At 31.9% G+C, this 13,503-nt stretch overlaps 1 protein-coding gene across 2 annotated transcripts in view; it reads right to left on the bottom strand.

Annotated features, from left to right (window-relative positions):
• The window catches only part of CADM2 (cell adhesion molecule 2), a 1,468,479-nt gene that overhangs the window by 424,925 nt on the left and 1,030,051 nt on the right, over nucleotides 1–13,503 (bottom strand). The window lies entirely within an intron of this gene.

The following is a 13,503-nucleotide window of genomic DNA, read 5'->3' as shown; positions in this document are numbered from 1 at the left end:
GAAAAAAATTAATGCATACAAAGACCAGAAAGAACTAGACCCAATACATTACAGTTTAAAAGTCATTACAAAATCTTAGATGTGGCTTAAAAGAAAACACATGAAAACAGTAATAAGTTAATAGGATTCAGAAAGGATGATAAGATGCTCTCCAAAGAATAATACTCCCAATACTCCCAAAACATATCTACATAAAAAAAAACCCTCAAAAACCCCAAATGCGCTGATTTGATAGGAGAATAGGGGAGCAACACTAGCAATGACCTCTTCTAGGAGGTGGTGTTTGAGCTGATCTTTGATGGAAACTAGTTTAAGAGGGGGAGGTAAGTAGGCATTAAGAATATTCATATTCATTACCAGAATGTAAGATTCCAAATGATATAATATGAGATCATAATAGCTCATAAATATTATTTAGCAAAATATGGACATGTTGCAATCTATATAAATCTATGAAAGTATTTAGGGCAATGCAATATTGCTTTATTGAAGTATGAATATTAATCAAATAGTAAAGAAATTATAAGACATGTGGGTATTTTAAACTATCTTTTTTTTTCCTTTCAATTAATAATTGCCTTATAACTAATATTAGTAACCTACTTTTGCCCTTCCCTTCCTATCTGAAGCCTAATGGTCTATTATAGCCCAAATGGCTTTGGCATGACTTTGGTTGATGTCCCTTCAGTATCACTCTATTCCAAGTTTTTCCTTTCTAGCTTCAGAAATTTGCATATCTTTTTATATAAGGGCAGTCTTATTTCTCAGGCTTTCTTGAGACAGAAATATATATACATATGAAAATTTAGGACGGTTCTTAAAGAATATTTCCCATTTGAACAACTTTTAAAATTCTTAAATCAAATACTATAGTAGGTGATTTAAAATGTGTTAATTAGTTTTTGACCTTCCACGGTATCCTACATAATTATATAAGGATGAATGCACCTAAGTTCTATTAGACTATGCAAATTATGTACCTGCTTATTCAATATTCAACTTTCAAAGTGATCTTTAGATATAATCATGTCACTACTTACATCTCTCATCTATCACAAACTCAATAAACTCTATTTTCCATCACTTTCAAGATCCAATGTGAAATCCTTTGTTCTGTTTGTAACCAGACCATTTCCACAATCATTACCACTATTCCATTTCTTTTACAACTTGCCCTCTTCTCATATACGCTTTACTCCAGTGATAATTGGTCTCCTTTCTATTCCTTAAACAAAACTTGTCCTCTCTCAACTTTCAGTATTTTAATTGGCTTCTTCCCACCCTTAACTGGAATACTCTCCTTTTTCATCTCTGTCTGCTGATTCATTCAGGTCCCAGCTAAAATCTTATCTTCTACAGGAAACTTTTTCCATCTCCTTTAATTCTAGTGCTTTTTTCTCTAAAGATTATTTCCAAGTTATACTGTCTATAGTTTCTTTGTCTAAATTTGTGTATAGGTTATCTCCCCTTGTAAGTTAAAGGGTCCTTCAGAGAAAAAAAAAATTGTTTTTTGCCTTTTTCTATATTTCTAGTACTTAATGAATATTCATTGCTAGTTTGATGGACCGGCTATATCCAGGTTTTTGGTGACATAAACCTGGAGTCAGGAGGACTTAAGTTCAAATCTAACCTCAGAGAATTACTAGCTATATGATCCCAAGGAAGTCACTTAACTTCTTAGTACCTAATTTCCTTATATCTAAAATGTGGACAGTAATAGCACCTCTCAGGATAGTTATAAGGATAAAACTGGATAATATTTGTTCAATGCTCTGCAAAATTTAGAGTTCTATATAAATGCTAGCTATTGTTTTAAACATTCATCCAGCCAACAGCAAAGTATATAAAAAATATATAAATGCATAAGGAAGAGATAAAATTCCCCTCAGTCATCATCTCTAATTAGAATCTCATTGATTACAAAATTCACTTTTCCTGTCTTTGTATTGTATGCAAGGCAGATCAAAAGTAGCCAGACAAACTTCTAGTCCCTAATGAAATCATTAAGATAAATTGTATCATTTAAACTGAAAACAAGACAAAAAAGTAAAGTAAGGCATAAGTCATTATATCTAAGTATTTTGATAGTATTATAATAATAGATACTATTCTGTCTGTTTATTAGCCAACCATGGATATGATAGAGGAAGGACCTTCAGATTTTTTTTTGGATAGTAGCAGATCCTTTTTCAATATATGTCTCCAAGAAATGAGAGAAAATTTCAGAAAGAAATAATTCATGACCTAATAACCTATTTCAGCTAAAAATCATTATTTTTTAACTTTAGTCTACCATTATCGATTCATCAGAATTGATGGGGATGAACCCTGAAACTGTCCTTCTTGACTTTTGGGGTGAACTCTGAAACTCTCTTCTGAGAGACCCTCCCTTCAGGTCAGCTAAGATTAACCTGAACTTAAGTGGTCTCATTCAGCTGAAGATCTGGACCTGATATAACTTAAGTAGTCTCATTCAACTAGAAATCTAGGCCTGAGGGCAGTGACAACATTGAAGGAATCTCATCCATTCGAAACCCCAGTATCAGATTTCTTATAAAAAGACAGTTTTAAACTCAAAATCTTTGCAGAAGTCAGAAGTAAAAATTATGCTTTGGCAAGGGACCTCTCCTCTTGGCACAGCTGCCTTCCAGGACTCTTGCCTTCTATGAAGATGCCCTCTTCTCAGTAATAACCTCTATATCTTTGCCAGGACTACTTGCCATTCAAAAGTCTGTCTTCCTAGCAAAGCTGGATTTTCAGTCAATAATAAACTTCCCATTTGCCAATCAAACTTTGAGTTTGTGAATTCTTTCATGTTGGACCTACATCGATCAGAGGAGAATCCCACAACTCTCTGCACTGCCAGTTACCACATCACTTTCATGGCTTAATTATTCAGTTTCATCTAAATTTGATATTACTGTTCTATAATATCATCAAGATAGTCTAAAGTGTAGTGGAAAGATGACTGGATTTAGAGTCAGAACTAAGTTTGAAAGTCAACTCTACTTCTTGTCATCTTTGTGATAATGGAGAAGTTATGGAAAAACTCTTGAAGGATTTGTTTCTTAATTCTTAAAATAAAGATAATAATACCTACAACATTTGGAGAGTCATTACACAATTCAAATGAAATAGTGGATTTAAAGTTTCCTTAATGTACTAATTGCTGTCAGCTATTATTAATAATAATAATAATTATTATTTTTATCATTATTATAGGACTTTACTATTTGTTGAGTTAAGGATAATTGAATTTAATATTTTAGAATTTTTTTTCATTTTAAAATTCAAAACTAATTAAAATAAGAGGCTCTCTCCCAATGAAAAACTGCATTTAATATAGCTAATAAGATAATATATCACAAGATCAAACTAACAAAATCTGCAACTAAATATTAAATAGTTCAATTCCTTAGTAACACAATGTGAAAGCTACTGAAACTCTTGATCTTTTAAGTTATGGGTTAGACAAATATGTATTAGGCATATTCTTCATTTTAAACTAAGCCCAAAGTATGTTATTTCTTCTAAAAATATATTTAAAGAATTTCATTAATGCTATTTTGATTTTGACAAGATCATTGACAAACAATTTGAATTTGCTATCTAAGTGAAGTATAAACAATAGTTTAATTTCTTACTCTAAACAAAATGCTCTTGGCCAGAGAGCTACTTTTAGACTAGTAATCAAATTCAAATTTCTATTCCCCAAGGATACTTTTTAGAATACAAGAGTACATCCAGAATTTCAGATAAGAACAGAGTTTATCTTAGGTGATGACTCTTTAGGTGAAGACTCCTTAAATAAGAAGTTTTGAGCATCACCTAGATTGGTTGTTCACTTGACTTCAGACTTTGGTGTTTGAAGAATTGCAAGAGACATTAAGCTTTTTAAGACTGTCTTAAGATAAAGTGGAACTAAAGTTTCTACCAAAAGTGGTTAAGAACCATTCTGAATGGAGGCAGGAAGTAGAAGATGAATATGTCCTTGAAGTACTGCTACAATTTAGGGGAAGAACTAAGAAAAAAATTCCTATAAGGCAAACTGCAGACATAGAGGATCTCCCTTTCTCCCCCTGCTCCACTCATCCCCCACTCCTCTCAAAAAAAAGTGATTCATACATCAAGGAATTTGGAAATGCCAGGGATATAATATCTGGTACTTTGTTATAATGTCTAGAATTTAAAATTTTATATTAAGAACATGTCTGATTTTTTTTTTTTGGTCATTTACTCATTAATGAGGAATCAACTGAAGGCTCAGAAAATCATTCCAAAATTAATCTCTATAGTTGAGTGAAATAGCTTTCTAGAATTTTCATGGTCAAGATCTGAATATCTGAATATATTTTGAATACCAATGTAAATATATTGATTGAATATGTTAATTATGTTACCATCAAATCAGTTTTTGATGTTCTAACTCATGTGATTTCATGAAATCCGACAAATAATGGGTTTAATATTATTAAAAAGCATTATTTTTTAAAATAATAAACAAGCTCAGAGTTGGAAAAGACATCAAAAACAATCTTATTAAACGTTATATTGAAGAAGAATCCCATCACTTATAAATGATTATCTATCTATAGTTTGAATACCAAGGGGAAAGTTGAGGATAAGGAAAAAAATAGTTACCTCAAAAAGTAGTGTAGATCAATTCTTAGATAGCATTAATAGAAAGAAAATTTTAATATCAAGTCTAAATCTGCCTCTCTGCAATCTTCAGCTTATTTTCTTCCCTCTAGGCATAAAAGGAGAAGACGAATCCTTCTATATGACAACCTTTAGCATAATCAAAGACTACTCTAATACCAATAATCTGTAGAGTTCATTGTCTTCATCTTATTTCCTCTGACCATTTATCAATTGGAGAATGACTTGATTTTTTATAAATTAGAGTCAATTCCATATATATATATATTGGAAATGGGGTCCCAGTTTATTGCTTCCCTTCTAATCTTATCTGCATTAATTTTGTTTGTACAAAAGCTTTTTAATTTAATATACTCAAAATTATCTATTTTGTGATCAATAACGATCTCGAGCTCTTCTTTGGTCACAAATTCCTTCCTCCTCCACAGGTCTGAGAGGTAAACTATCCTATGTTCTTCTAATTTATTTATAATTTCATTCTTTATGCCTAGATCATGAACCCATTTTGACCTTATCATGGTGTATGGTGCTAAATGTGGGTCAATACCTGGTTTCTGCCATATTAATTTCCAATTGATCCAACAGTTTTTGTTAAACAGTGAATTCTTATCTCAACAGCTGGGATCTTTGGGTTTGTCAAACACTAGATTATTAAAGTTATTGACTATTTTGTCCTCTGAACCTAACCTATTCCACTGATCTTAGCCAACTTCTTAGCCAATACCAAATGTTTTTGGTGACTGCCACTTTATAATATAGTTTTATATCTGGTACAGCTAGGCCACCTTCATTTGATTTTTTTATTCATTAGTTCCCTTGAAAGTCTTGACTTTTTGTTCTTCCAGATCAATTTTGCTGTTATTTGTTCTAGGTCATTAAAATAGTTTTGGGGGAGTTTGATTGGTATAGCACTAAATAAATAGATTTAGTATTGTCATCTTTATTATATTTGCATGACCTATCCAAGAGTACTTAATATTTTTCCAACTTGTTAGATCAGACTTTATTTGTGTGGAAAGTGTTTTGTAGTTTTGTTCATATAGTTCCTGACGTTCTCTTGGCAATTAGATTTCCAAATATTTTATACCATTGGCGGGTACTTTAAATGGAATTTTTCTTTGTATCTCTACTTGTTGGATTTTGTTAGTGAAATATGAAAATGCTGATGATTTATGTGAGTTTATTTTGTATCCTGCAACTTTGATAAAGTTGTGGATTATTTCTAATAGCTTTTTAGTAAAATCTTTGGGGTTCTCTAAGTATATCATCATTTCATCTGTAAAGAGTGATAATTTGGTTGCCTTATTACCTATTCTAATTCCTTTAATCTCTTTCTCAACTCTTATTGATGAAGCTAGCATTTCTAATACAATATTAAATAGTAATAGTGAAAGTGGGCAACCTTGTTTCAGTCTTGATCTTACTGGGAATGGTTCCAATTTATCCTCATTATATATGATGCTTACTGCTGGTTTTAAATAGATGATCCTAACTATTTTAAGGAAAAGTCCATTTATTTCTATACTCTCAAGTGTTTTTAATAGGAATGGATTTGGATTTTATCAAATGCTTTTTCTGCAACTATTGAGATGATATATTTTTTTGTTAATTTGATTATTAATATAGTCAATTATGCTGTTTTCCTAATATTGGACCAGCCCTGCATTCCTGGTATAAATCCTACTTGGTCATGGTATATTATCCTGGGGAAGATTTTCTATAATCTTTTTGCTAATATTTTATTTAAAATTTTTACATCAATATTCATTAGGGAGATTAGGCTACAATTTTCTTCCTTTGTTTTCAACCTACCTGGTTTAGGTATCAGTATCATGTCTGTATCATAAAAGGAATTTGGTAGGACTCCTTCAATTCCTTATTTTTTCAAATAATTTATATAACATTGGAGTTAATTGTTCTTTAAGTGTTTGATAGAATTCACATATAAATCCCTCTGGTCCTGGGGAATTTTTCTTAGGGGATTGATTAATAGCTTGTTCTATTCCTTTTTCTAAAATAGGACTATTGAAGCAATTTACTTCCTCTTCTGTTAATCTGGGCAGCCTATATTTTTGAAGATAGTCATCCATTTCACTTAGATTATTAAATTTATTGGCATAAAGTTGGGCAAAGTACTTCCTAATTATTGCTCTAATTTCCTCTTCATTGGTGGAAAATTCTCCCTTTTCATTTTTAAGACTAACAATTTGACTTTCCTTTTTTCTTTTTCTAATCAAATTGACCAAAGGTTTATCTATTTTGTTGGGGTTTTTTTTTTCATAAAACCAACTTTTAGTTTTACTTTTTTAATTCAATAGTTTTTTTTTTTTACTTTCAATTTTATTAATTTCTCCTTTTAATTTCAGAATTTCAAGTTTAGTATTTGATTGGGGTTTTTTAATTTGTTCTTTTCCTAGCTTTTTTGGTTTCAAGCCCAATTCATTAATCTTCTGTTTCTCTATTTTATTCAAGGAAGCCTCTAGAGATATAAAATTTCCCCTTATTACTGCTTTGGCTGCATCCCACAAATGATGTTTCATTGTTGTCATTCTCTTGAGTGAAAATATTAATTGTTTCTATGATTTGCTATTTCACTCATTCAATCCTTTTTTATTATAGTTTTTTTTTATTTAGAAGATATATGCATGGGTAATTTTTCAGCATTGACAATTGCAAAATCTTTTCTTCCAATTTTTCCCCTCCTTCCTCCGCCCCTTCCCCCAGATGGCAGGTTCACCAATACATGTTAAATATGTTAAAGTATATGTTAAATACAATATATGTATATATGTCCATACAGTTATTTTACTGAGGAAAAAGAATCAGACTTTGAAAGAGTGTACAATTAACCTGTGAAGGAAATTAAAAATGCAGATGGACAAAAATAGATTCACCCACTCATTCTTTAGGATGAGATTATTTAGTTTCCAATTACTTTTTGTTCTATTTACCCCTTACTTTTGGTTGAATGTAGTTTTTATTGCATTGTGATCTAAAAAGAATGCATTTACTATTTCTGCCTTTCTGCATTTAATTTTGAACTCTGTATGTCCTAATATATGGTCAATTTTTGTATAGGTTCCATGAATTACTGATAAGAAAGTGTACTCCTTTCTTTATCCATTCAGTTTTTTCCAAAGATCTATCATACCTAACTTTTCTAATATTCTATTTATCTTTTAAACTTCTTTCTTATTTGTTTTGTGATTTGAGTTATCTAATTCTGATTGAGATCTCCTACTATTATAATTTTGCTGTGTATTTCTTCTTGCACCTCTCTTAACTTCTCCTTTAGGAAGTTAGATGCTATACCACTTGGTGCATATATGTTTAGTGCTGATATTGCTTCATTGTCTATGCTATCCTTTAGCAAGGCATAGTTTCCTTCCTTATCTCTTTTAATTAGATCAATTTTGCTTTTGCTTGATCTGAGATAAGGAGGGCTCCCCCTGTTTTTTGTTTTTTGTTTTTTTTTACTTCACCTGAAGCATAATAGAGTCTGCTCCAACCTTTTACTTTTACTCTGTATGTATCACCCTGCTTTAAATGTGTTTCCTGTAAAGAACATAATGTAGGATTCTCATTTTTGATCTGGTCTGCTATCCATTTCTGCTTTATGGGAGAGTTCATCCCATTCATATTTATAGTGAAAAGTGCTAATTCTGTATTTCCTGCCATCTTATTATCCCCAGATTATACTTTTTTTTTCTTTCCCCTCTTATCTTCTCCCCAATATTGAACTTATGGGAACCAGTTGCCTCATACAGCTCTCCTTCTTTTGAATCCCTCCCAACCCCTTTGAGTCCCACCTGCTTTATTATCCTTCCCCTTATTTTTTCTGTATTCCCTTCTATTTAGGGTGCTCTTTTCCTTTTCCCTTTTCATCTCCCACTTTTTAATGAGGTGAGAGAAGTTTCTCTGTAAAACAAATATGTCTAATATTTTCTCTTTGAGCCAAATCTGATGAGAGTAAGATTCACATAATTTTCCTCCCCTTCCCTAAATTTCCTCAGACATGATAGATTTCCTTTGACTCTTCATAAGATGTAGTTTCCTTTTTTTTATCTCCCCTTTTTCCTTTTTCTGATACAATCCCCTTTCTACTTCTACTTCCCCCTTTTTTATATTATAACAGTAAAATCAAGTTATACACACGCTCTTTACATATGACTGTAACAGAAATTCAGTTCTTAAGAATTCTTTTTATCTTTTCTGCTTCTCTTGAAGGTCAAATTTGGAGGTCAAATTTTTTGTTTAGTTCTGGTTTTCTCATTAGGAATAAATGGAATTCACCTGTTTCATTGAATGCCCATCTTCTGCCATGGAAGAAAATATTCAGCTTAGCTGGGTAGTTTACTCTTGGCTGCATTTTAAGTTCTTTTGTCTTCTGGAATAGCAGATTCCAGGCCCTTCAATCCTTCAGTGTGGAAACTGCTAGATCCTGCGTGATCCTTATTGTGGCTCCCCAGTATTTGAATTTTTTTTTCCTGACTGCTTGGAATATTTTTTCCTTAGTCTGATGGTTCTGAAATTTAACCACAATATTCCTTGGAGTTTTTATTTTGGGGTCTCTTCCAGAAAGTGTTCAGTGAATTCTTTCAATTCCTATTTTACCTTCTGATTCTATTACATGTGGGCAGTTCTCTTTGATGATTTCCTGTAAAATAGTGTCTAGGTTCTTTTTTTTATCCTAATTTTCAGGAAGTCCAATAATCCTCAGATTGTTTTTCCTACATCTATTTTTCCAGTCTGTTGTTTTTCCAAATAGATATTTAACATTTTTTTCCATTTTTTCATTTTTTTGGTTTTGCTTAACTGATTCTTGATGTCTCAACAAATCATTTATTTCTATTCAGTTTTTATTTTTGATGAGTAATTTTCTTCATTAACTTTTTTACTTCTTTTTGTATATGTCCAATTGAGTTTTTAAATGAGTTGCTTTGCTCTATGGAATTTTTTTCAATTTCATTATTTTTTTTTTTACTGTTATTTTCTTTTTCCAATTCACAAATTCTGCTTTCCTGGGAGTTCTTTATCTTTTCTAGTTCACAAATTCTGTTTCCTGGGAGTTCTTTACCTTTTCCAATTCGCATTTGAGGAAGTTGTTTTCTTTTCCCACTTTATCAAATCTTTCTTTAATGAGTTATATGCCTTTTCTATACTCTCTTGTAGAGCTTCTCTTTCTTTTCCCCATTTTACTTCTAGCTCTCTTTTAAGATCTTTTATAATTTCTTCTAGGAGAGCCTTGTGTGATGGGGACCAAGTTACATTCTCCTTTGGGTTTTTTCTGGAGACTGTTTGCTATTAGTATCCTCAGGAACTACAGAACAGGGACAGATAGACAGTAGCTGTTCTGCAAACAAGCTGTGAAGAGAGGCCAAGCTGCCGAAGTATCACTCCCCTGGGAAGAGCCCCTGCTGTAAGATATCACTGCTCTAGGCAGAGCCCTGCTATGAGGAACAGCAGCTGCCCTGGGATAAGCAGAAGAGCCCTGCCCTGTGGAAGTGTGACTGCCCTGAGCAGAGTCCCACGCTGCCCTGTGGTAGTGCTGAGTCACTCCGGTGCTAGGTGCATGTAGCCAGGTCCTGTTAAACTTTGACATTTTGGCGTTTGTGTTTTTTTTTTTTTTTTCTGGTACAGAGATAATTCTCCTTTACAGGGAAAAAAAAGATAATCTATCCTGAATAGCTATTCTATCTCTTCTATGATCTTTTTCTTTCTCCAATATAAATCAAATAAAACTTTGGTGTCCTTAGTATCCTTCACCAGCCTCTATTCATTCTGAACTTTTACTTTTAACTTCCTGATACAAGAAACTTCAGTATTATGCCACCTTTTTGTGTTACTTTTTCTGTTATCATTTCAAAGATTGTTTCTTTTCCACTATTGGCAAAATATCATTAAGAATTTAAAATTTAGGTCCATCAGTTCAAAAATTTCTGATTAAATGTAAAGGCAGCAGCAAAATAAAATATACAGAATAACTCCAGAGATTTCTGCAGAGCCCCTATAGATCTTTATATCTGGTTGTTATCCAAGACTCTAGATCAGTTGAAAAATCTACATTAAGAAGCAAGATCTTTAATTTCTACTTTCAAACATCTCAGATCTTTAAAAAAAATTAAGGACTATTCATTGATTTCCTAGATGTGCTTCTAACAACCAAAGCCCATATTCATTAATATTACAAAGTCATTGCAAAATCTTATTCTGCACTAACTTATCTTTCAGTTTTAGCTTTCATTTTTGTGTTATTGCTCTGGGAAACCCCCATATCAGGTATTCACTCTCTTGTCCTTCTAGATCCTCTTAATGACTTCTCCCTTTGTGAATGTCTCATCACACACTGTGATTTTTCTATGCTTATCATTTTAAATTGTACATATTTGTATGTCTATCATCTTATCTCTATAGGAGACTATGATCCTCTCAATGACAGGTTTAGTTCCTTATATATATTTGTATCATTAGTATCTAGTATAGTGCTTTCATAAGACTTTTATATTTAATCATTGGAAAGTGGAAAGGAAGGTAACTTATTGCACTGAACTGGATATTTGTTGTGCTCTAAAAAGTAACTTCCTACTTTGTTAAGGATCATGTCTAAGTAAGGGTCAGTTTAATTCTCTGAGAGCCTCCACAGTTATGAATCAAAACACCTGAAAGTGTTGCAGTCTTTACAAACACAGATGTTCCTTGTGGATTGGGAATGAAATAAATTGGAGGCAAGAGGGAAGAGGAGAGAGGTCAGATAATGCAACACCCTCTTAAGCTTCCTTGCATTATCATAATTCTCTCACATGAAGAGATCCATTCTACAGGTCTGAATTAGACCTCCAGCAGCTACTGGCATGTGGCTCCAGTATCACAACATTACCTTCATTTTAAGATTTACAATATACTTTACAAATATTAACTTAATTGAGTCTCACAAAATCTTTGTAAAGTGTGTATTATCAGCATTTTCATTTTACAGTGGAGGAAATAGGTATATAGAGATTGATTTCTGAAAATCATATAGTTAGTGTCTGATGCATAATTTGAAGCTATGTCTTCCTGAACTTAAGTTGTGTACTGTATCTACTGTACCACCTAGATGCCTCTTGATAAAAACCAAACAACTATATATATCATTATAACTACATTTCAGTGAGTAAAATACTTTAAAAAACAAGCAAATAAATAAACTGGTAAATAACTATCAAAATAAATACTTGACCAAATATAATAAATGGATGTGTTGATGGGGAAATACCTTTTTTTTCAAATATCAACCTAAACATAAAATACTACATGCATTATACATGCATTATAATTTGAAAGTTCCTTTTCCTTCAAATGGGGAAAACATTCTTGACTTTGCTTTTTTGCAGAAGGAATTACTTGAGACACTTTAAAAACATGACTTTGCACAAACATTTTTTTAAATTTGTACTTTAATTGAGGAGCTATAATACTATGCATTTATGAGATATTGGATGATTAAAAAGTCTCCTAATGCTAGAACAAGGAGAATGAAAGATATCTTAGTGAATAAGCATTTGTTAAATGCAACTCATGTGCCAAACATTGTGTTAAGGAACAAAAAGAAAGATAAAAAGATAATCCCTAATCTCAAGGGAAGATAACATAAAAAAACTATATACAGCAAAGATACAGAAAGAATAAATTGAGAATAGTCTCAGAAGGGAGAGGAATTCAGGAAAGACTTGTCATAAGAGATAGGATTTACAAAGGATTTAAAGAAGATAGGACATCCTGGTTGACTAGGAGGATGGTAAGTACTCCTGACATCAAAAAATTAGTTTATAGTGGGAAGTCTATGAGAAAAATAAATCATATAAAAATAAATAAATAAAGTTAATTTGATAAAAAAAATAAAAAATAAAAAGATAATGAGTTCAGTTATGGCAATATTGAATGGACATTATGGGACTATGTTGCTTGTTGTTATTATCATTATCAATTCTGCTGTTGTTTTATCATCATTATTATTATTTTGTAATTTTTGATTAAACATTTTAAGGTATCAACTATGCTGTTTATAATGCTAAATTTAGGCTTTTTTCAATTCCTTTTGTCAGTTAGAGGAGGCTAGGCAGTGTAGTAAGTAGAGTGCTGGACCTGGGGTCAAGAAAACCTGAGTTCAAATCCAAACTCAAATCTAGCTGTGACACTGTGGGTAAATTGCTTAACCCAGTTTATCTCACTTTTCTTGTCTGTAAAATAAGTTGTAGGAGAAAATGGCAAATCAGTATTTTTGCAAAGAAACCCTAATTGAGGTAACAAAGAATCAAGCACAACTGAAAAAAAATGAACAATTATTTGTCAGTAATTGTCATTGCCTGAAGAAAATCCAATGTGGGGTAAAATAAATCAAATGATACTATGCTATCTGACAATTCATAATTTATAGAGAGAAGGCTTTTAACTAAAGACTGGGGCAAAGATGTTAATTACAGAGTAACTATAAGCTACACCAAAGTTCTTTTTCCCAGCTAGAGGTCTTGTATAGATAGTAGACAAAAATACATCAAAGTCATAATTCACATGCAGTAGACTGAAGAATATATCAGAATCATAATTCATACACTCAGCCTTGTCATTGTCACTGAGGTTTTTTTATTTCTATATTCATCATATTCTCAATATCTCTCAATTTTACTTACTACATTTTCTCTTCTATCTCTTCCTCTTCATTCATGTTGCCTCTATTCTATGTGATCTCCTTAATATATTTACATATGAAAGTATTCACACCAGCTCAATTAGCTAGAAATTTCTCACCCTTTCACTAAACTGTTGAAGTCTTATTGACAGCATAGGGATAAGTAAACTCTAGTC

This window comes from Antechinus flavipes, chromosome 3, assembly GCF_016432865.1.
Source record: "Antechinus flavipes isolate AdamAnt ecotype Samford, QLD, Australia chromosome 3, AdamAnt_v2, whole genome shotgun sequence".
NCBI lineage: Eukaryota > Metazoa > Chordata > Mammalia > Dasyuromorphia > Dasyuridae > Antechinus > Antechinus flavipes.
This window is presented reverse-complemented; position numbering and strand designations above follow the sequence as displayed.